This window comes from Ovis canadensis, chromosome 4 (assembly GCF_042477335.2).
Source record: "Ovis canadensis isolate MfBH-ARS-UI-01 breed Bighorn chromosome 4, ARS-UI_OviCan_v2, whole genome shotgun sequence".
In the NCBI taxonomy this organism is placed as follows: Eukaryota; Metazoa; Chordata; class Mammalia; order Artiodactyla; family Bovidae; genus Ovis; species Ovis canadensis.
The window spans coordinates 67,403,994-67,427,948 of NC_091248.1; the positions used below are offsets into that span (position 1 = coordinate 67,403,994).

Genomic DNA, 23,955 nt, shown 5'->3' on the forward strand with positions numbered 1-23,955 from the left:
ATCAACTCTGGGATTTCTTTGGAAGGAATGAGGCTAAAGCTGAAACTCCAGTACTTTGGCCACCTGATGGGAAGAGTTGACTCATTGGAAAAGACTCTGATGCTGGGAGGGATTGGGGGCAGGAGGAGAAGGGGATGACGGAGGAGGAGATGGCTGGATGGCATCACGGACTCGATGGACGTGAGTCTGAGTGAACTCCGGGAGTTGGTGATGAACAGGGAGGCCTGGTGTACTGTGATTCATGGGGTCTCAAAGAGTCGGACACGACTGAGCAACTGAACTGAACTGAACTGAACTGCCTAAATACCTACAGGCCATCGACTTCCACACTGATCAGCCATGGATTACAATCTTAAAAATTAAACATGGCATATGTGCATTCCAGTTAATCTGTTTATTCTAACACTGCAAGCCAATAACTGCAATTTTGGTGTTACTGTAGAGGATTCTTATATGGCATAAATTTCCCACTTTCTGGAACTATACCCAAAGGACAATTCCAGAGTCTGAGAATTTAGCCCCTAGGAGAATTCTGGTTTGCAGCAGAAGTGGTATGATGACTTCTGGACATAGGGGCATAGAACTTTTAAACTGAAGAATGCACATCACAGACCTCTGTAAGATCAGAATGGATAAATGTGAGAGGACAGTTAAGGGACTGCGTAAAGAATTCCTCAAATAATGCTAAAGATAACATTAGCCAAAAGCATGTACTATCTCCTGAAGTTTGCTCAAGTTCACTCATGACTCATCATTGAGTCAGCGATGCTGTCTAATCATCTCCATTGTTAGCCACTGTGTCGCCAATGCTGCCCTGCAAATAAGTTCCTCAGGACCATCTTTCTAGATTCCAAATATGTGCATAATGCATGATATTTGACTTTCTGACTTCATTCTGAATAGTAGGCTCTATTACTATTTTATTTATTTTTTTAACTCTTATTTTTACTTTATTTTACTTTACAATACTGTATTGGTTTTGCCATACATTGACATGAATCCACCACGGGTGTACATGAGTTCCCAAACATGAACCCCCCTCCCACCTCCCACCCCGTATCATCTCTCTGGATCATCCCCGTGCACCAGCCCCAAGCATCCTGTATCCTGCATCAAACATAGACTGGCAATTCGTTACTTACATGATATTATACATGTTTCAGTGCCATTCTCCCAAATCAACCCACCCTCTCCCTCTCCCTCAGAGTCCAAAAGTCCTCCCTACACATCTGTGTCTCTTTTGCTGTCTCGTATACAGGGTCATCATTACCATCTTTCTAAATTCCATATATATGTGTTAGTATACTGTATTGGTATTTTTCTTTCTGGCTTACTTCAGTCTGTATAATCGGCTCCAGTTTCATCCACCTCATTAGAACTGATTCAAATGCATTCTTTTTAACGGCTGAGTAATACTCCATTGTGTATATGTACCACAAGATTTGATTTCAAATTGCACCTGTTTTGAAGTAGTTTCTTTTAACTCTAATTGGATAAAGGATGACTACATCAGTTAGCTGATTATTTCCTCATCAGGAAAACAGCAAAATTCTTCCCTTTTCTTTTCACTTTCTCCAAACATATAGACCATTTTGACTATAGAAACATTCTGGAGTAAACCCTTATAAACTGTTTGTGCATGATGACAGATCTAACTGATTAACTGCTGGCTTAAATTTATTCACTGAAACAACAAGTATGTATAAGATGTGTGTATAAATGTTATTGTTCATCATGTGGCTAATATAGCGTTCACAGCAGGAGAATTTTTAGAGAATTAATTGTTTAGAATTTATATTTTTGGGTAAAGAAGGCAAAATCACAAGTAGCTATAAGTTTCTGTAACTTGGTTGCAGTTATCTGTCTAAAATAATGTATGAGCTATGAGAAGAGCCAACTCATTGGAAAAGACTCTGATGCTAGTAAAGATTGAGGGGAGGAGGAGAAGGTAGCAACAGAGGATCAAATGGTTGGTCAGCATTACCGACTCAATGGACATGAGTTTGAGCAAAGTCTGGGAGACAGTGAAGGACAGGGAAGACTGGTGTATTGCAGACTATGGGGTCACAAAGAGTCAGACACAACTTAGAGAGTAAACAACAACAATAATGAGCTGTGCTATTAAATTATAATATTAAGAAAAATCAAAACACTTGTAGAAATTGAAAGATTACCTTTTGCAGTGAGAGTTATAACAGTGAAACTAATGTAAACGGTACTTGGATTAATGATGTTTCCAAATATTTCCTTCTATTAGCCAATTTGAATCTTTAGTCACATAGATGTTGGTTCAGTAAGCCTTAAGAAATCATATCAATGAACCATGGTGCAACCTATGTGAAAACTCTAAAATTATTCTGAATGATTAACTGAGATTTGAACTTTGGACAGTGCTGATACATCATTCACTTTCTGACTCATATTTTCTAAGTGTTATTTCTCCCTGTAGTAAACTATTGACCAAAAACCTATTGGACAATGCTCATTGCACCTCTTGATTATCTCACTGTTGTCTTAAAATTTCAAGTTATTATTTAATTATTAAATATTCAAAGAAGTGGTTTTTTTCCTCAGATACCGCACTCCAATTTCACCTCTGTGATCCATTTATGTTTAATTTTTTCTTCTAGTTTTATTGAGATATAATTGACATACAGCACTGTGTAAGTTTAAGAACAGCGTAATGATTTTACTTACACACAGCATGAAATTATTGCCCAACTAAGTTTATTGAACATCCATCATCTCCTACAGATACAAAATTAAATAGAAAAATGTTTTCCTTGTGATGAGAACTCTTTAGATTTACTCTGTTAGCAACTTTCATATATAAAATATGGCAAAGTTAATTTCATTTATCATGTAAATTACATTCTTCAGAATTATCTTATTTTCTCTTTGACTGTCTTCATCCAATTCCCCCTCCCTCCACCCTCCCACACCTGGTAACCACAAATCTCAATTCTTTTTCTATGTGTTTGTTTGTTTTTGAAGAATAATTGGCCTACACTATGTTAATCCCTGTTACATAACATAGTGATTTTATATTTCTGTACATTTCAAAATGATCACAACAATAAGTCTAGTTATGATGTGTCACATTACATAGTTATTAACTATATTTCTCACAGTATACATTTCATACCCATGACTCATTTATTTTACAACTGAAGTTTGTACCTCTTAATCTTCCTCACCTATTTCTTTCCTTCCCCTGACCTGGCAACCACTTATTTCTTCTCCATACTTAAAACTCTGTTTCTATTTGTTGTGTTTGATTATTCGATAATTTGTTCTTTTTTGTTTGTTTGTTTTTAGATTCCACATATAAATAAAATCACCCAGCATTTGTCTTTGTCTAATTTATTTCACTTATCACAATACTCTATAGGCTCATCCATGTTGTCCAAAAAGAAAGAGTCCATTTTTTACGGCTGAGTTGCAAAGAGTTGACTCATTGGAAAAGACTCTGATGCTGGGAGGGATTGGGGGCAGGAGGAGAAGCGGACGACAGAGGATGAGATGGCTGGATGGCATCACTGACTTGATGGACCTGGGTCTGAGTGAACTCTGGGAGTTGGTGATGGACAGGGAGGCCTGGCGTGCAGCGATTCATGGGGTCGCAAAGAGTCGGACATGACTGAGCGACTGAACTGAACTGAATGTTCCATTGTATATATGTACCACTTCTTTATCCATTCATCTATTTATGGGTGCTTAATACAACTGCTACCACTTAATCCTTTAAAAAATATTTAACTATACCATGGGCAGGGAAAAGATACTAAAATTGTGATGAGAATATTTATTGGAAAAAATCTTTTTGGAAATGCATTATGGTAATTTCTGTCAAATATTAAAAAATTCTTACCTTCCAACACAGAATTTCTACCTCTAAGAATTTACACTGCAGGTATATACACTTACCTGCAAACAACATATGTAAAAGATTGTTGTCTCTTATTTTTAGTGGTAGTATTGTTTGTAAGAGCAAGATATTAGAAACAACTACAGCATGAAATTATTTCCAAATGAATAAAAGGGTAAAGTATAACCTAACATGCATAGACTGTGATAATTAGTATTTAAAAGGACAGAAGATAATATACATACATATCAGTTCATATACACATAAGATATCTTTGGAATAATACAAAAAGATTGATACCATTGGCTGCTTTCAGGACAGAGCACTAGATGGGGCAGATGGGCTGAGAGGGAGGCTTTTTGTCGTATACCTTCAAATACTTGTTGAGTATTAAATATGAGAATGTGTTGGATATTTGATAAATACATATTTAAACAAAATTTCAAGTAATTCATCTTGCCAGTAATTAGGAAACTAAAATAATACTTGGATAATTGAATAATTTTGAGGAAGAATGCACTGTGTATGCCTGAATGTAAGAAGAAATTCCCAACTTGTTATCTCTTTAAGGATCAAATTAATTGATATACATGTAAGCATTTATAAAATATTATAAAATATCTCACTATAGGTGCTTTCCTGGTTATCTTATTTTTGCCAAGTTACTTTATTTTGTTTTAAGATCCATGCTATCTTTGCATGACCTCAGAGGTTAACTGATGGGATTGTTATAAACAAAGAAACAGAAATTTAACAAAGATTTTTTTCTCAATAGCTGTTGGATCTGGTTTACAAATGCTGTAATTTATGGTTTGGAGAGCAAACAACAATGAGAAACATGTTTGAATGTTAATCTCAGGGGTTATCTTTTGCAATATACTTTTCAGGAACAATTCACAAAAGAATGAAAAAATGTGTTATATTACAAACAATCATAGGTGAATCTAAAAATAATATTCTTTGGAAAATTTTTGTTTAAAACTTTAAAACTTTCTCTAGTGATGACTAAGAGCCAGAGGTCAAAAATGCGGTGAAGAATTTTTAAAAACAATCATGAAATTAGAGTGAATAAAACAATATTAATAATTACTTCATTATTTTCCATGTTTTAAATATGCATAAATAATATAATTAGTTTAATATCAATAGTAGACATTTGGCTACCTCTCTTGCATCCCCAAGTATGTATCTGTTCAAATTGACTGAAAAAATATTTCATGATCACCTTATATTTGGTAGGGTAAGCTACCTTAAACTTTCCCAAATAAATTTATTTTCAACATTTTCCAAATCTCAAAGTGAGATTGATTCCTTTTGCTTTGTGCTTTTCTAACCATACATCTTTTAATGGACTGTTTCAGATTCGGACAACTTTCATTCCATGGTACTGTAAAGGATCTTGCACCTGCATAGATGGCATAAAAACAGGTAAAACTGCCTTTGAATCACATTATGTTAGATGCATTACAACCCAAGGAGTAGACATAATCCAACACTAAAATCATTTTAATAAAAGCTTAGGTCTCTTTGAGATTTTATTTCCTGCAGTGTCAGGGAGACTACAGAATAAAAGCCTTTCTGTTTCATTAGTAAAGAGCACTGTATTATCACAGAGTTTGCAAATTATCCACAGCTACTTCAAATAAATACTTCTCTACAGTGCAGCACTCTTAAAATATTTTGGGTAGTTGAAACAAATCAAATGAACTCATGCACCCATTGAAAAAAATATGCATGAAAGTTGAAAACACAAACACTACTGTGGCTTATGGAATTTGTAGTTTAATGTAAACAGGGTGGCTGAAATGCTAATCTTTTATTTATTTAAAACAACGAGAAGAAGGTCATGAAAATAATTCACCATACTGATTCTGGCATGTAAGGGAAAACTGAAGACCCTGTCAGTAAAGAAAGGAATGTAAATACAAAATTAGTTTGCTGGATTCAGCTTGTGTTGTTTACTGTAGTTTTGAAGGTGAGATGGCTCTTTTTCATGAAAGCTAAAACGCTGTTTGTACGCTTTGTTTTATAAGTGATGCTTATACAAACGATAAGGATTTAATATAATCTTAAGACTAAGATTAATATTCATGATGGGTTAAAACCATAAATCTTATGGTGCTTTTAAAGGACACATTTTCTTATATATTGTAAGATCATCGTTTACATGTAAATAAAAATTAAGTCATTCATTGATTTGATTAGGAATTTCCAACAAAATTTCCCTATTATTTTGGTGGAATTCTTGTACTTAAGGCTTTCAAGTGAAGGTCACATGGGCAAATTTTGTTTTGTCAGGTGGATGGTCTACGATATACAGAGCCTTGATAGAAACCAGCTGCAATGACCTGACACTGGTTCAGGCTGAAAACTCAGACAGTGCAAACAAATACTATATCCTGGCTCAAAATACTTGCCACATCTGCCAACAATTAGTTCTATATCAGACCTAGAAAGGGGCAATGAAATACAGGGTCGGATTTCAGAGAAAGCAAATAAACAAGGGGCCCTGCATCATTAGTCATCAAATGGTTGCAGAGGTACCCAGTACCTAGACTAAAGCTCAGGCTGTCAGTCCTATAGTGCAGCCAATAGTGTTAAGAGAGTTGCAGGGACGTGGCAAGTTGATAGCCTAATCAGACCATTGACTTATGGATGCCACCCAACAACTGTTTATTATTCTATTAATAGATAGCAGAGACCATCCAGAGAGCTTAGAGCACTAACCTTCAGAAGTGGAAGATTTAAAAAACATTCAGATGTCATCTACTGAAATTTCTGATCAAGATTTATAACACAGTTCAAGATGGCAATAGATAAGGGAAAAAAATTTTTTTTTTCTGCTGTACTACTTTCTCCCAGAAATTCACTTTTCTAATTCTCCTTTTAGCCTTCCTTCAACTCTTCTAGGAAAATGGGTCTACTCAGCATTTTTAACTTGTTCGACTCTAAAATGTGACTTTCTAGACATTTTATTCCTTGTATCATGGTTCAATTTGTGGCTTTTTGTGTTTACTTTCTAACCCACGAGTTATTAGTTTCCCCTATATCATATCTAGCTTCTTGGTCTCCCAGTGTGCTGAGGCGGTCATAATAAAGTGACTTGAGGTAGAAATACAGAATTCTATGTCCCTTTAAGTTGGCCATCACTATTGGCTCTGCCTGCCTTAGCACACTGATGGTCAGATACTTGCCTTCCAACCAGAATTGGTGACTTGCTCCTCTTCTTCCCTCATGGTGGACACTCATCTTAGAGAAATGAGCTGCTGGATGGAATGGGTCTGTCCAGGGCAATCGGCTTTTCCCACAGAGTTTCTTCCATCACTCTGTTCTTTCCAGTAAACTTTTCTCTCCCCTTCTCCCTGACTTTTGGTCCATCAGTTTTCCTGGAGAGTTAATCAGCAGATTCACTATTAAGTCTATTCTCTCTCTCGGTTCTTTTTTTGTTTAGCTATGTGTCAGATATGTCAAAAACTGAAGGACAAGATACAGGAGATAGATATGTAGATATACATATATTTATAAATATCTATATATGTATGTAAAGAAAGAGTCATATGTTGCATTACATTATATGTATAATGTAGGTAATTGAGAGAGGGGAAAGATTTATTAAACAAATACTTCTTTTAGATCCAATCAACGTTTATACAAGAACATTATTTTAAATATTCATTAGTAATAAAGCATAAAAGTTTGGCTATAGAGTTTCCTCAATATGAAAGAAGATGGACTTTCCTATTCCTATATTCCACTTGAAAGAATAATTTAATTAAAAGGCAAAGCCGGCAGGAACTTTATAATCTGCATGCAATGCAGGATATTATATAATGACCTTCATTTAAAACCCAAATCATTAAAACTAGTAAGTCTAACTGGTGACAAGGGAGATTTCAACATCAGGCCCAACAGCTTAAAAATATGAATAAAAATCATAGCTTAAATGAATCAGTCCATTGAGAACTTATCGCAAAGTAAAATGAGAGAAGAAAAAAGTTAGCTAGGCAATGAATCCTTCTGCTGCACTATTTTATCTTTTGACATATGCTTCTTTTTTCTTCTCTTTTTTTTTTTCAGAATTTCCTCCTCTGTATAAAATAAACGCAAATCTATTCCTAGGAAAAAACTATTTTAGACAATTTGGATGCACCAGAGAAAATAATCTTTAAAGGTGGCTAAATCACTTATTATCCACCCCAGTCCCACTTGTCACATAATCTCCAGAGAAGTGAACATTTGAAATAAAGTGGAGGAGCTGAAGCCCCATAGAGGAGCAGAGAGAACTGACAACTCACTAATAACAATTTCTGGACATTTTTAAGCAATAAAACACTAGTTAGAAGCTATGAGTCTCTTTTCTGTAACACATATCTTTGTTTTGGCACTGACTTCCTCATATGATATGATTGTTTAACACAGACAGAATTAGGTCAACATTTAAATGGAAACAAAAATAGCTTTTTATTGTTGAAATTGTTTCTAAACGTTGGAGCAAACAAGGTAACTAAGTGAAATTTTTTTGCAATTATGTAATCGTGATACTTCACAGTCACCAAATTCTCTTTTCTTACTTTTCTTGCACATTTTTTGTATCTGTTCTTTGTTTACTGTCTCATGTGAGCCATTAACCCAATTTCCTTCTGTCTCCTCCAGTCCTGAGTTCCCAGGTGGCAAACAATACCAACTTTTCTTCCTCCTGATGATTTCCGGAAGTGAACTAAGGAAATCCAGAACATCCTGCCTTCTTAGGAAACATGATGCCAGAGTTACTAGAAAAAAGATGAACAGCAAGTCAAAGTGATTATTTGATGTCATGTAAAAAAAGTTGTCTTGAGTTTATTACAACATTTAACAATTGAATATGGCCTCACTCAAAAGCTGAATCTGTTAAATAAACAGAAGGAAGAATAAAATATGTCCTCAACCACTGAATGTGTTTATTTATAAGCAATAACCAGTTTGATTAGATTTTAGCACAAATTTACTAGCTGCTCTTGTTACACAGTAATTTGGTCATGTAATTAGTCAAGTTAATTGTTCAAACAGTTTTGACTAAATAAATCAATTTCTAGATATACTGGATATGTGAAAGCAATGGAGTAAAGGCTAGTGAGTAACCTTAGAAAGAAAAGCAAGACAATAGATCCCTTATCTAGAATAGAATGAGTTGACTTAATCGGATCATTGTTCTGTCATTTCATTACTGAAAATAGATTTAGTTATAATAGAAAAACAGTTATTAGGTTAGGAGTCTAAAGACTGAGCTGTAGTCCTTGGTCATCCTCTTGACTTGGTCATGTTAGACAAAGGATGTGCACAGTTTCTGGTCCTCATCTTTGTTGTAAAAGCATTATGCTTGTTAGATCATCTTATTCTCACTATATTTGGATATGATGCTAGGCCTGGAATATGTGTCCCAAAGGACAATACAAATATGAAGCTAGATTTTAAGTCACTAAATTTCAATGAATATGTATTATTAATTAATGGCATTGTTATTAGCATTTCATAATGCTGCTAAAAATGGAATATGATTATAACTAAGTGAAATCTGAAATGATTACCAAAAGCACATTTGCTACTACACAGTATATTAACAGAGTTTCTCTTGTTAAAGCTAATCCCCATAAAGTATTTTTAATAATGGCCTGGATTTTCAAGGACCCTGTTTTACAGGAAAATAATTGAAATTTAAATTAAGCTTATAACAATAACCTTAGGAGATATGTATAACAACAACCTATATATCTTTGTTTTACTTGGCATTAATTTTAAAATTAAGCTTTTTTTAAACATTTAGTTTCAGAGTATATTAAAACATGTACAAATGAAACTTTGTTACTTAAGAAATGGGGTGAAATATGTTGTTTAGTAGGTAAATTTAAGATACTTTTTGGAAACTAGTTTTTCGGATACTATGTATTTAATTTGGCAGAATAAAGATAATGAATTTAGTTAGATGTGATGAATAAAGGCTAAAATATCTCAAATGTTTAAAGAGTTCTATAGTGCAGACTATTCTGATAATTAACTATGTGAAGATTGGCAAAGATTTATCAGACATCTTGCACTGATTTATTGCGTCATTCACTAATTCAACAAATATTTAGTGACAAACCTGTAAGGTGTATACATTAGATAAAGCTTGGAGTTTGGAGATTAATATTCTAGTTTTATCATTTATTAATTTAACCCAGTATTTCACTGACCTCATTTTTCTCTACCTTAATTAATAATCTCTAACTCATATGGTTGCTGCAGGGATTAAGAGCAGTAACACATTAAATCAGGACAAAATAAAGTTTGTTGAAGTAAATTATCATTTCCTGTATCCTGTCATACAACAGGTACTATATTAGGGCGTGAAATATCATCCCTGCCCTTAAATCTCAAAAGGAGTGCGTGGGATTATTTATTTTGAGTGTGGGAGAGAAGAGGAGCAGTGAAATGATGTCAATAAAGTGAAAATTACTTTGAGAATCCACATTAATTGTAAAGATGAAGAATTCTCTAGATTGAGGTACATTTTGACCTAGATTTTAAAGTAAAAATGAAATTACTCATATCAGAGGGCAGAGAGAGAAATATTACCAGGAAAGAGAAACAGCATGTGAAAGGTACAAAGTTGGGAAAGTGGTTGAAATAACCAGGAAGAAGTGAAAAATTTAGTTTAGCATAGTGTATTTTAGCAGAATGATACAAGATAGCACAGAAAATGAGTGTGTACCTATTATAAGATCTTTGTATGGTGATCTAAAGAATTTAAAATTTATCCTTTAGGTTAGCTTAAAACTAAAAGAGATGCTTTTGGCAGGACTAATTTTGCCTTAAGGAATGTTATTTAAGCAATAGAGTGGAGGATGAAAGGACAGGAGTGAGACTCTTATAACCAAAATATGAAAAAGGAAATTGATGTACAGGCAAGGAGACATCAGCATAGAGGAAGTAGTTTCGAATCCATAAGGATGTCTGGGATAATAGTCTTCAAAGAATAAGTAGAATGGGAGTAGAAAAGGAATAAAGACAGAATCCTATGGATGACAATATTTTAGGAGTTCAAGGATGTGACAGATGAAATGAGATAGATTGTCTGGGGAGAAAAATTTGGAAAGAGTCAAGATGAATGGGAATTAAACATCTCCATCTTCTGCGACAGGCACAGAGAAGGTAAGTGGTCCCATGCAGGAAAGCAATTTCTTTGCTATTCACCATGCTTATTTACTGATTATTAATTCACAGATCTGACTTAATTATTGTCACATCAAGAGTGAGGCGCAAGGTCTTCAATGACCTTCAATTTCTTCTAGAAATTAGAAGCTAAGAAAGCTTCAAAGGTTTGCCTAAGATCACACGGGTGCGTGAGGAAAGTAGAGCAGCAGGAAGACAGTAAGTTAAGTGAGCTCTTCCATGAATTTTATTTTCTCTGTAAAGACAGGAACCTGGAAAAAGAGAATTCAAGCATAGGATATATGTTGGGAATAGGCTATCTAGAAAGTGTGAAAGGGACTTTTCCAGAGAAAGTAAAATTGTTGCTGGACCCTGTGGAGGTGGGAAGCTCTGACCGCAAAAGTAATTCCAATTTTCATAACTGTGGTTTTCTGCAGTAGTGTTTGCATTCTGAGAGCAGGAACAGAGAATACAGTCATGAACCTTGTATTTTATCAGTTTTGCTCTGATGGGGGATTTCCATGGACTCTGTAGATCAAGGTCATAACGTGAAATACTTATAGGAATTTGCTAGGCAACTAAAATTTGAGGCACTTGGCCATTGGCCCCCTGGGAAAGATGGAGCTATGAAGAACTGGAAATTTAAATAACCCTGCAAGTTATTGCTGTGAGAAAGCCTGGGTCACAAGATAAAAGATCTTCAAAATTTGCAAAAGAGAATGAAAGTGCGCATTTTAACAAAAAGGCTTATTTTAAAATATTTGCTTTTTTAAAAAAGTGTGCTTCATAAATAACCTCCAGTCCTAGTTTGTGACTTGGAGTTGAAGTGACGCTCCTTGTGAACTTCAATAAAAGCTAATCATATATAAAATTCAACAAATGTTTTCAGTGTCATATAGTACATTCATATGTTAGTCCTACCAGAATAAAGTTTCGCCCAAGATTTGGACACCATTCAGAAAATATTTAAAGAAGTTTGCTTCGTGACTTGACTGTAACCAAACCTGAATCCAGAGACCATTTGGGAGTTGGGATGTCATCATAGTTTCTGTTATGTTTCCTGTATTCTGGTAAATCACATTGAAATGGCAAGAAGTAACTAGTCAAAATTTTCCCATACTCTGCACAGTGACAGTCTTCTGGGAGGCCTAGGGAAAAACATATTTTAAAACAACTGAAATTTTAGCTTGACATTTCTCAAAACTTTTTTCCTATATGAGTAATAAAAAGCTGAATATATTATGCAAGATAACACTGAGAGAAGATTAATAAAATATTTTTCTCATCTTCTACATGCATGCCCCTCATGCTATGTACTGGAAAGACAGAGGTTCAAATCATCTTTCCCTGGGACTTAAAATAGTAGAAAAATCACAGATAAGAAGTGAACATTCTCCAAGTCTTGTCACTTGCATACAAATGTATTCAGATGACATAGCACTACTTAGAGTAAATCTGGAGCAGAAATAACTCTGGCTTCTGACTGATTTCAGTTTCACTCGTTCCTGGTTTAGAGATAATAGATTAGTATTAAATGGAAATAAGTCAAGGTCATGGTTTTTTGGTCATAAGTGAAATTCATCAGCCTCAGCCTTTTTTCCTATATCTCCTCTGACTTCTGCTGAAACTTTTTCTATTCAGATGACTTATGTGGAGAATTTGAGTAGTATTTCTGTAGTAGGCTTCAATATGATATTCACGGTCCTTAGTAAGAAAATTACACTACCTGTCAAATTGATGTTCAAATGCTACCATGCCTTTATGGGACAGCTTTCCTCTCCTTTGATATTATATGTTTCCAATAGAGCAGACAGATTTGTTTCAAGTTGAGATGAGACATTCATTATTAACTCTAAACGGTTTCATTGGCTGATTAGTTTGCTCTCCAGTCAAGTTCTGAACACTCACATTTCTTTTAACTGTTTTTGATCCACTAATAATTTCTTTTCTAATAGCTTCCATTTTTCCATCTTCCTATGTCTGGAAAGCATTTTTTATTTCCTTATTTAGCAGGAGAAAACGGCACTTCCTGACCTTCTTCTTCCCTTTATCTACGTGGGGATAGCAATTATAGACTGAGGAGTTTTGTTTTGTTTTGTTTTTTTTCTAAGACACATAGGTTTTTGACCAAAAACAACAGCTGGGCTTGCAATAAAACACGACTAAAGATCCCTTTTATATAACCTGGAGAAAGACAGTGACATAGATGGTGGGAAAGGGGTGTTCTTAAAAGTTTTTGGGCAACACAATGTCATGCTGTCAGGAAGGGTTGTTCAGGCATCCTCAGGCTGGTGGCAGTGTGGTGATAGGTCTATGACCATCTAAATTGACCAAGGTTTGAGCTATGGTAGACGTAAGGCCTAGGACAGAGTGTCCAGAAGCGCTCCATTTGATGTAAATAGATGTCAGGCATGACTAGTAGAGTGAGCTATGAATTCTGTTCGGCAGGGTTCTCTCTACTACCCCTTGATGGTTGTGTGAACTTGGGAAGGTTATTAACATTCTGTGACTCAATATTCTAATTTGCATAATGATAATATATGTCACAAAAAATCCTTAGAAGTGTAATGGTGAGAAACAAAATGTCATTTAAAGTCACAAGTATTTATAGATGCTGCTATCTTCTAAGGGCATACACTTTTTTCCCTTAAAAAAGTTTCTCCTTTTGCCATTTGGTTGGGAAAAAAATAATTGAACATGAGGGTGTGCGGGAAAGCCAGGATTCTATAGTAAGGCCATGAATGCTAAACTGCTCCGCATGATAAAGTAAAAAAATTGAAATTTCTGGAAGGAAGTGAGGGACCTGGGAGAACCTGAATCATGAAGAATCCAGAAGCTGGAGTGTAGGATGGGTGTAGAAGCTGTGGTCAATGAAAACAAATGAGAGCAAAAAATATGTGCTCAGATGCAGACTCTGACTCCAGGCTGCCTCATTTCACTTTTTATTAGCTCTGTGAACTTTGAGCGAGTTTATTAGGTATTTTTGTACCTCAGTTTCCTCACCCATAAAATGAGAATTATGATAAAATCTATTTCATAGAATTGCTGTGAAAATTAAAAAAGTTGATATGGAAAGAGTGGAGATCCATGCTTGGAACATAGTGTTAGATGTGGTACATAATATATTTCCCCAAGATCTAAATTATTAAATTTAGAATAATATCATGGTGATTGGGAGTGGGGAAGGGGATGGTGGTAAGATAAGATGTGAGGGACGGTTTCAGCAAGATGGCTCAGAAGAGGTGACCTCTCCTGAAACTCAAAATCCTGTGTTATTCCTAGTCTTTTGTCAGATAACGGTTGCATCAAACCATGGAGACACATATGTCAATGACAAAAAATAATCGTCAGAAACAACGCAGCCTGAATCTAGATCTGCACTGCCCAATAGAAACATAATATGAGTCACAAATACAATTTTAACTTTTGAGAGCCACATTTCAAAAAGTAAAAAGACAAGTGACTTTAAATAAATATTTGTATAACACCATATGCAAAAATTTATGATTTCAATACATGATCAATATATAAGTTATTAAAAGTATAATTTATATTCTTTTCTATGTGCCAGGTCTTCCAAATCTGGTGTGTGTTTAAATTTACAGCACATTCTCAATTCAGCCTAGGCATATTTTTGGTGTTAGGTAGCCACAAGTGGCTATTGGCTATTATACTAGACAGCACAGAGCTCAGTTAAGGAAGAGAAATACACAGATGTCATTAAGGACATAAAAGATCTATTGCTAAATTCTCTCCAGTCAACAGAGCTTTCAGCCCCTGCACACTCATCATTTGGGTTTAAAAGGATACAGTAGACGCATTAAGACTACTTTTCTCATCCTTAGAACAGATAAATTCTGAGGTAAGCACCCCATTCTATGTTTTCTTCCAGTTACATTTATATACGACTGAGTTGAAGCATCAAGGAATGCACATGTTTGTACAAGTAAAGATCTGATCACATTTAAATATGCCTCCACTAATTCAAAGTTGTAAAATCTTTGTAAATCTGCTTCCCTAAACTTGGGATACTGTGAGAAACTATTAGAAAATTGCAACCTCATCCTCAGAAATTGTACATGTTAAAAGACTGAATATTCAACAAAAGTCTGTCAATGACCATAAGTACAAAGTAAATACTAAAGAATTTTTAAACCAAGTAGTAATAAATATTCTTGCGAAAAAATCTAAGTTTGCCAAAGACTATTTCTTGTTAAAGAATGATACTTTATAACATGCCCAATTATTTGTCATATGAATTCTGTGCAAATCTTTATAATTGTACAAAGCCCCTTGTCCTTCACTAACTCCTGGAGTTTGCTCCATTGTGGACGTGAGTTTGAGCAAACTGCAGACGATAGTGAAGGACAGGGAAGCCTGGTATGCTACAGTCCACGGGGTCACAAAGAATTGGATGCAATTTAGTGACTGAACAACCACCACCAGTCCTAAATTGTGCCTGTCTAAATTTATCCAAAATCAATCAGAGGAATCCATTTGAATTTGTTCTTCTACCTAAATAACATTAGATTTTATATCTAAATACCAATAGTTCTCAATACACATGTGTATATACAAATTAAAAATATTTAACTGAGCTCCTTTTAGGCAGAAATTATGTTTCAAGAGAATACTGAAGTACAAACATAGGTTATACTATGTAAGATTAGGACCCCAGCTAATCAATCAAAATGAGAAATAGGAATATGTAGTGAGCCATATTATCTGAAAACTACAAGAGTCCTTTCAAGACAGTGACCTAAATCCAAAGATTAAGTAACTGATTAAAAATCTTACAATTATTATCAGAATCAAGAATAAGCCTATATTTCTTACCAAGTCTCCCTAGTGATTTTCCAAGTATGTTACTACTCATAGTATAGTAACTGAGTTTGATCAAAGAAATCAAAGGAATTGATCATCTGGAAAGTTAAGGAGAAAGAGTTGTTAACAGTCTCTGTTCAAAACAAATGCAACACTTTGGTCGTTGTTTCTGTTTGTGTCTATGTTTATGGAAATGCCTGTTAAATAAGATAATGTATATAAAGCCCTTAGCAAAATGCCTGGTCCATAGTTCACACTTGATAAACTATTATTTTCATCATTGTCAGCCTTGCATTGGACTTTTCTACATCAGAGATGTATGAATGATAATACTCACAGGCACAGATCTTCAATCCTGAAGGACAATGCATATCTATTTGTGAAATAATCTAAAGCCCTGTAATGGGTGTCATTAAATCTTGTCTACCTGAGGCAGTATAAATCATTCGGGTAAATGAACCAATTAAAAACCAATTACCAACACTGTCTGATGATGGAAGGTTGAGGAATGGAGGGAAAGGCTGATATGGCCTCCCTGAAGCTGGTAGGAAGACTCTACCCCTGAGGTTCCAGGGAATGGATTTGACAAGATGGTTAGATTGTGGCTGTGCTTCTCAGAGCCATTAACTCTTGCATTTCTTTTAAAACCAAATGCATGCTGGCTAACTACAAAAATGAACTTCACTGAGCAAGTGATCCTGTACATGATGGCTTTCTATTGGTATTTTATTCATCTGGTTTGAAATCTATTTGGAGCAAATAATTATCCTTTGAAAATCATCTGAATTGGGGTCTCTGATTTAAGATTCTTCAAATCAGTATAAGCCCTATAATTATGACTTCTTTTTCAAGGTGAGAAAATTTGTTTAAATCAGATGGGCAGTCTTAATGGAAGCTGAAATCACCATTTCAGCAGCAAATTTATTTGATACAGTTGAGGGAAAATTGAATAGACATTCTGGGGTGGTTGTTTTACAATAGGCCAATAATTCATTGCTTCAAATAGAGGTTTAATTTTTCATGCATATTTTCAATGGCACAAAACACATTCATACACTAACTATAAATAAGTGTAGAAATCATTTTTGTTATCATATGTAAGAAAATCAGGTCAATGTTTTCCCTTCATGTATATAAAAAAGAAAACTTTAGTCCACTTAATTATTGATATGTAGTTCTAAGGTCCTATGCTTTTATCTGTACTTTCTCCATTTCCAGTCATTGTAACACAGTGACAATAGAAAAACACTGCCTGGGTTTGTCTCCTACATTGGGTTTCTCTTCACTTTACACAGCTGGATCCTTAATGTGCATGTATTGCCTCTCACAGTGCATTTTATTAGCAACCTAATAATGAAAACAATTCCTCTAAGGCAGTGGCTCTTAATCTTTAACCCACATTGGAGTCAACTAGGGTGCTATTTTAAGGATGTTTCTTTCACTCAGCAGAGATTGTGATGAGTCCAGGCTGGGGCCCAGGAATGTGCCCTTCAGCAGTGAGTCATTCTAAGTGTATATGGTGTAGAGGTCTGATGGTACTGCTGTGCTGTGCTTAGTTGCTCAGTTGTGTCCAACTCTTTGCATCCTATGGACTGCCAGGCTGCCAGGCTGCTCCATCCATGGGGATTCTTCAGGCAAGAATACTGGAGTGGGTTTCCATTCCCTTCTCCAGGAGATCTTCCCAACCCAGGTATAGAGCCCAGGTATCCTGCATTGCAGAATATTCTTTACCATTTGAATCACCAGGGAAGCCCAAGAATACTGGAGTGGGTAGTCTATCCCTTCTCCGGTGGAACTTCCCAACCTAGGAATCGAATCAGGGTCTTCTGCATTGCTGGTGGATTCTTTACCAACTGAGTCACCAGGGAAGCCCTGTCTGTTACGTATAGAAAAATATTGTCCCTAAACAAGTCCATTCTGGCTTAAAGTAGCAAATCTACTTGGTATTTGTTACCTTCTCTGACCACACAGTTTAGATTATCATTCTTGTCTAAACTGACCACGCCAATCATCCATTATTCGGTGGAATTGGTTGTTGAAAACATGCATTCACTCTTACACTGTTTTCACCAGAACTCTCAGTTGCAAGTGTAAGAAACCCATTTGAATAAGCTTAAATGCAGAAAGAAATTTATTTGAAAGGGACTAAGATATCTTAAGGAGTTCATAATGCTCAAACTACTGCACAATTGCACTCATCTCACATGCTAGTAAAGTAATGCTCAAAATTCTCCAAGCCAGGCTTCAGCAATATGTGAACCACGAACTTCCAGATGTTCAAGCTGGTTTTAGAAAAGGCAGAGGAACCAGAGATCAAATTGCCAACATCCGCTGGATCATCAAAAAAGCACACAAGTTCCAGAAAAGCATCTATTTCTGCTTTATTGACTATGCCAAAGTCACAAGAAACTGTGGAAAATTCTGAAAGAGATGGGAATACCAGACCACCTGACCTGCCTCTTGAGAAACCTATGTGCAGGTCAGGAAGCAACAGTTAGAACTGGACATGGAACAACAGACTGGTTCCAAATAGGAAAAGGAGTACGTCAAGGCTGTATATTGTCACCCTGCTTATTTAACTTATATGCAGAGTACATCATGAGAAATGCTGGACTGGAAGAAGCACAAGCTGGAATCAAGATTGCCAGCAGGAATATCAATAACCTCAGATATGCAGATGACACCACCCTTATGGCAGAAAATGAAGAGGAACTAAAAAGACTCTTGATGAAAGTGAAAGAGGAGATAGATAGCATATTCAAAAGCAGAGACATTACTTTGCCAACAAAGGTCTGTCTAGTCAAGGCTATGGTTTTTCCTGTGGTCATGTATGGATGTGAGAGTTGGACTGTGAAGAAAGCTGAGCACCGAAGAATTGATGCTTTTGAACTGTGGTGTTGGAGAAGACTCTTGAGAGTCCCTTGGACTGCAAGGAGATCCAACTGGTCCATTCTAAAGGAAATCAGTCCTGGGTGTTCTTTGGAAGGAATGATGCTAAAGCTGAAACTCCAGTACTTTGGCCACCTCATGCGAAGAGTTGACTCATTGGAAAAGCCTCTGATGCTGGGAGGGATTGGGGGCAGGAGGAGAAGGGGACGACAGAGGATGAGATGGCTGGATGGCATCACGGACTCGATGGACGTGAGTCTGAGTGAACTCCGGGAGTTGGTGATGGACAGGGAGGCCTGGTGTGAGGCAATTCATGGGGTCAGAAAGAGTTGGACATGACTGAGCGACTAAACTGAACTGAACTGAAGATATCTTATATAACCAAATTCAAGAAAGTTCAGGACTAATCTCCAGGATGAGTGGTCTATCATTGTCTTACTTTCCTCTTCATGTTGGTCTTACCTTCTTCTGGTTCAGACTGACATGGCAGAATTTGGGAACATGGTAATGAGCCACTTTAGGGTTATATTTCTTATACATCTAGAAAGTACTAGGTAACATGACCTATGGTCTAAAGTAAAAAACCTCCAGAGAAGGGCTCTGACTGGCCTAGTCTGAGTCAGGTGTTCGTTTCAGCTTTGAGGTATAAGGCCAGTAAGGCCATATTGTCTCCCATTCAAAACACAAGCTTGGACTCAGGGATGGGTCAAGTGTTTCACAAAACACTTATGGGTCAAGTGTTCCACAAAAGGCTATCAATTCTTCCCTCAGAAGAAATGGATCCTGAGTAGTAATAGATGATCACTGTATTTTCTGCTACATAGGTATTACGAAAGAGTCCATTGTTTAATAGGGCCCTATTCTTATCGCCTGAATAAGAAAAACTAGCATCGGGAGAATGGCCCAAGAAAGACATCTTTCTCCTGTTTTCATACTTCAAAATTCTCTATTTTGCTCTGCATTTCTAACTCACTCACACTTGCACACACTCACACACACACTTATGCGGTAATAAATTCAACGATGAATTCTAAAGCTTTCTGCATTCTAAATCCTTATTTGTCTACCTTATTTCACTTATGTTTTAAGTAAAGGTATTAATTTAATTAAACATTCCTGTCAAAATTAACTACAAATTTTGACAGAGAATGCTCCTCATTTTATGTTTAAAAAATATCTTGAGAAAGACAGTTTTTATAAGCTTCCATCTTTTTATTCTTGTTGAAGTGTAATTGATACATAACATGGCATAAGTTTAAAATGTTCAATGTTGTATACATATATAGTATAAAATGATTACCACAGTAAGGTTACTTAACACATCCATCAACTCACATAGTTATCATTATTTTGGGTATTTGATGAGAACTTTTGAGACTATCCTGCTAGCTACTTTCAAGCATACAATAGAGCATTGTTGACCATAGTCACTATGATGTGCATTACAGCCCCAGAACTTTTTCATTTATAACTGGAAGTTGGTACACTTAGACCAGCCTTACACATTTTCCCCACTCCACCCCTGCCCTTGGCAATCAGCAATATACTTTCTGTTCTATGGGTCTGGATTTTGTGTGTGTCTGTGTGCAGATTTCACATATAAGGGAGATCATACATTGTATAGTCTTGTCTCTTTTGTCATAGATTAGTTGCCCATATATGTTTGAGTTTATTTCCAAGCTTTCGATTCTGTTTCATTGTTCTATGTGCCATTTAAAAAATCATGATTTTCTTTCTTTCTTTCTTTTTGGCTGTGATGCATGGATCTTCATTACTGTGTGGGCTCTGGTTGGAATAAGCAGGGCTACTCTTGAGTTGTGGTGTGTGGACTTTATGTTGCAGTGACTTCTCTTCTTGCAGTGCCCAGGCTTTAGGGCATGTGGGCTTCAGTAGTTGAGGCACTTGGACTTAGCAGTTGTGACTCCCAGACTTTAGAGTACATCAGTAGTTGTGGTGCATAGGCTTAGTGGCTCTGTAGCATGTAGGATCATCCTGCATCAGGGATGGAACCCATATCTTCTGCATTGGAAGGCAGATTCTTGACCACTGAGATACCAGAGCCCCTGTTATGTGTCTTTTTAAATGCCAGTACCATACTGTTTCAGTTACTGTAGCTTTGTAGTATATTTGAAGTCAAGAAGTGTGATGATCCCAACTTTGATCTTCTTTTTCAATATTACTTTGGCTATTTAGGGTCTTTTATGGTTCCATACGGAGAAGGCAATGGCACCCCACTCCAGTATTCTTGCCTGAAAAATCCCATGGATGGAGGAGCCTGGTGCACTGCAGTCCATGAGGTGGCTAAGAGTCGGACACGACTGAGCGACTTCACTTTCACTTTTCACTTTCATACATTGGAGGAAAAAATGGCAACCCACTCCAGTGTTCTTGCCTGGAGAATCCCAGGGACAGGGGACCCTGGTGGGCTGCCGTCTGTGTGGTTGCACAGAGTCAGACACAACTGAAGCAACTTAGCAGCAGCAGCATGGTTCCATATGAATTTTAGGATTTTATTTTCCTATTTTTATAAAAAGTATCTTTGGACTCTTGATAAGGATTGCAGTGAATCTATAGATGGCTTGGAGTAGTATGGACATTTCAATAATATATATTCTTTCAAATCATGAACACAAGATTTCTTTCTATTTATCTGTGTCCTCTGTCTTCTTCAATTTCGTTCATCAATGTCTTAGAGTTTACAGTGCAGAGATCTTTCACCTCTGTGGTGAAATATTTTTTAAATTATTTTTATCATTTTTGCTTTTACTATAAATGAAATTATTTTCTTCTTTCTCTAGTTGATTGTTAGTATATATAAATACAATTGAATTTTGAATGTTGATTTTGTATTCTGCCACTTTACTAAATTCCTTTATCAGTTATAATAGTTAATTGGTGGAGTCTTTAGGGTTTTCTATTTATAAAATCATATCATCTGGAAATACAGATATTTTTACTTTTTCCTTTCTGATTTGGATTTTTTTTTTCCTTTTTCTTTCCTGATTTCTCTGGCTAGGACTTCCAGGATTGTATTGGAAAGAGTGCTGAGAATAATCATACTTATCTTTTGCCTTATCTTAGAGGAAAATCCTTCAAGTTTTCACCATTGGATATGATGTTAGACTGAGAAGAACTGTCTTAGAAGAATGAGTTGAATTGAAACGTGCTGGACAAATGCTATTTTATGCAAGAAGTCTCTTGGAAGATGATCAGATGGAAACTCAGAGGTAAGAGGAAAAAGAAAACACACTTTTCAGTGTGCTGCTTCTGAATCTCCTGTGAGATTTTTCTTGAATAATACATAATTTAAAGTGTAATTTGAATGTTTTTGGAATTTCATAGTTAATTAAATTAAATATATTAAGCCCAAGACAGTGCTCATATGTTTGACAGTGTATCCATCATAGAGTTTTCTTTTTAAGAATCTCCTAATCCTACTTAAGATCCTGTGAATCACTATTCACTATTTTACAATATCCACATTTTCCCTCTCAACATTTTTATTAACAGTTTTCATTGTCTTCATTAGTTCCCCTTTATTTAAATTTTTTGTCTTCATTCTTTTTTAAAGACATTTTAAAATGAGCTCAATATATCAGCCCTCTTAGTGTAATAATTAATTCTTTGCTTCCTCTCATTTATTAGTTGTCTTATTTTCTCTTCTGTTTCTGTCTTGCCCTGATATATTTGTTATACACTTTTAAATTCTTTTTCTTCTCATAATGTAGCAAGTCAATATTTTTATCTGCTTATTTCTCTTTGATTTGTTTTGCTCTTCTATTTATAAATATCTATCCTTTTGTTGGAAGGGGGTGAATGAAAATATATGGTAAAACTTACTATGATACTCTAATTTCGCTTGGTTTCTCTGTATTTTTTCACAGTGTTTAATTTCTCCTATTATAAAAATGATGCTTTGATTCTTTTATTTTGTGGTTTTTCTCGTAGAGCCCAAGTTGCCTCAGGATGCCAATTAACCCTATCTATAACTACAGAAACTCATTGCTATATACAAGACTGACTGATATATTGAGAAAGATTGAGTTTTAATTAAAGATAGTGTTGCTGACTTGTTTTTGTTTTTTTGCTTTTTATTTTCTAAGTGAGTCTGTCGCCTTTCCCTGTTCCAATACACTCGTTGGGGGCCTTAATTTAATATTAGAAGATTTATTTTAGAATATAAGACATATATTCAAATAGTCACAGTAATTCTAATAAATGACAAAGTACTATGAAAAGGAGTTTTATATTAGATCTTCTGTGGATCATTTTAATTTAGCTTATGCATTCTAGGTTTGCAAATCTTTACACTAATGGAAATTTGTTTCTGTGAAGGAAATCATGAGTTCTTATGAAAATCTAGATGACACTAGGGGGCAGCATGATATCTAGAAAGGGAAAGGAGTTTGGCTTCAAGGAGCCTGGGTTCTAATCTCAAATTATCGACTACAGAGAATAACCCTCTGAACTTTTTCTTCTTTTTTTCCATCCACCTATAAAATTAGAAATATTGACCACATAATCCAAAGGGGCCCTTCAGACTCTCATCATCTCTGTTTAATTTGCCATTTTTGTAGTTTATGCCAGGGTAAAAATTAAAGCCAAGCAAATTCACGTTAGTTGGATTTACTTTAAACCAATGTGTTCCTTCCATCACTACAGTTTCATCCTCTATAATTCATATGTTGGGAGGAGCTCCATACAGCAAAATCCTCCCCTTTAAAAGTCATATTGTGACTTATGGACAGTAAGCTGACTGTGAACCAAGGAGGATTCAGAGAAATGCCCCAGTTCCAATTGCAATACTAGGTGGCTCTATAAAATAACCTTGAAAAGACTGTACTTCAGCAATGCCTCAGTTGTGAACTGTGCTGAGAGAGCCATTGTGCACTCTTCACTCTCCAAGGGGTTTGCAAGCTGTTGGCAAGGTACACAGGGCACTGTCAAAAAGAGAAACCCATGGGAGACCCTATCATTGTTAGCACAGTCAACAGAAGCAGCTGATGGTGCGGACAGAAAGCGATAAAAGCCACTGTTGGGAACCACTGACTGGAACTTCTTCGGGGAACTCTCTTTAATCAGGATTTTTAGACTGAGTGTTGTACTAGGGAGGACCTTTCAAAGTCTCTGGTCTGCTCCCCCATTCAAATATCTCCCTTTCATGTGGACAGTACTTTGCTGAGAAGAGCAACTCTATTTGATTTCCA

The 23,955-nt window shown here is 35.8% G+C and overlaps 1 long non-coding RNA gene across 1 annotated transcript; it reads left to right on the forward strand.

Moving 5' to 3' along the window:
• Positions 1-5,227: 5,227 nt before the first annotated feature.
• Positions 5,228-8,796, forward strand: LOC138439324 (uncharacterized). The gene is made up of 2 exons (XR_011256678.1): positions 5,228-5,296; positions 8,522-8,796. It is a non-coding gene; the product is annotated as an uncharacterized lncRNA (long non-coding RNA).
• The last annotated feature ends 15,159 nt before the right edge of the window (positions 8,797-23,955 follow it).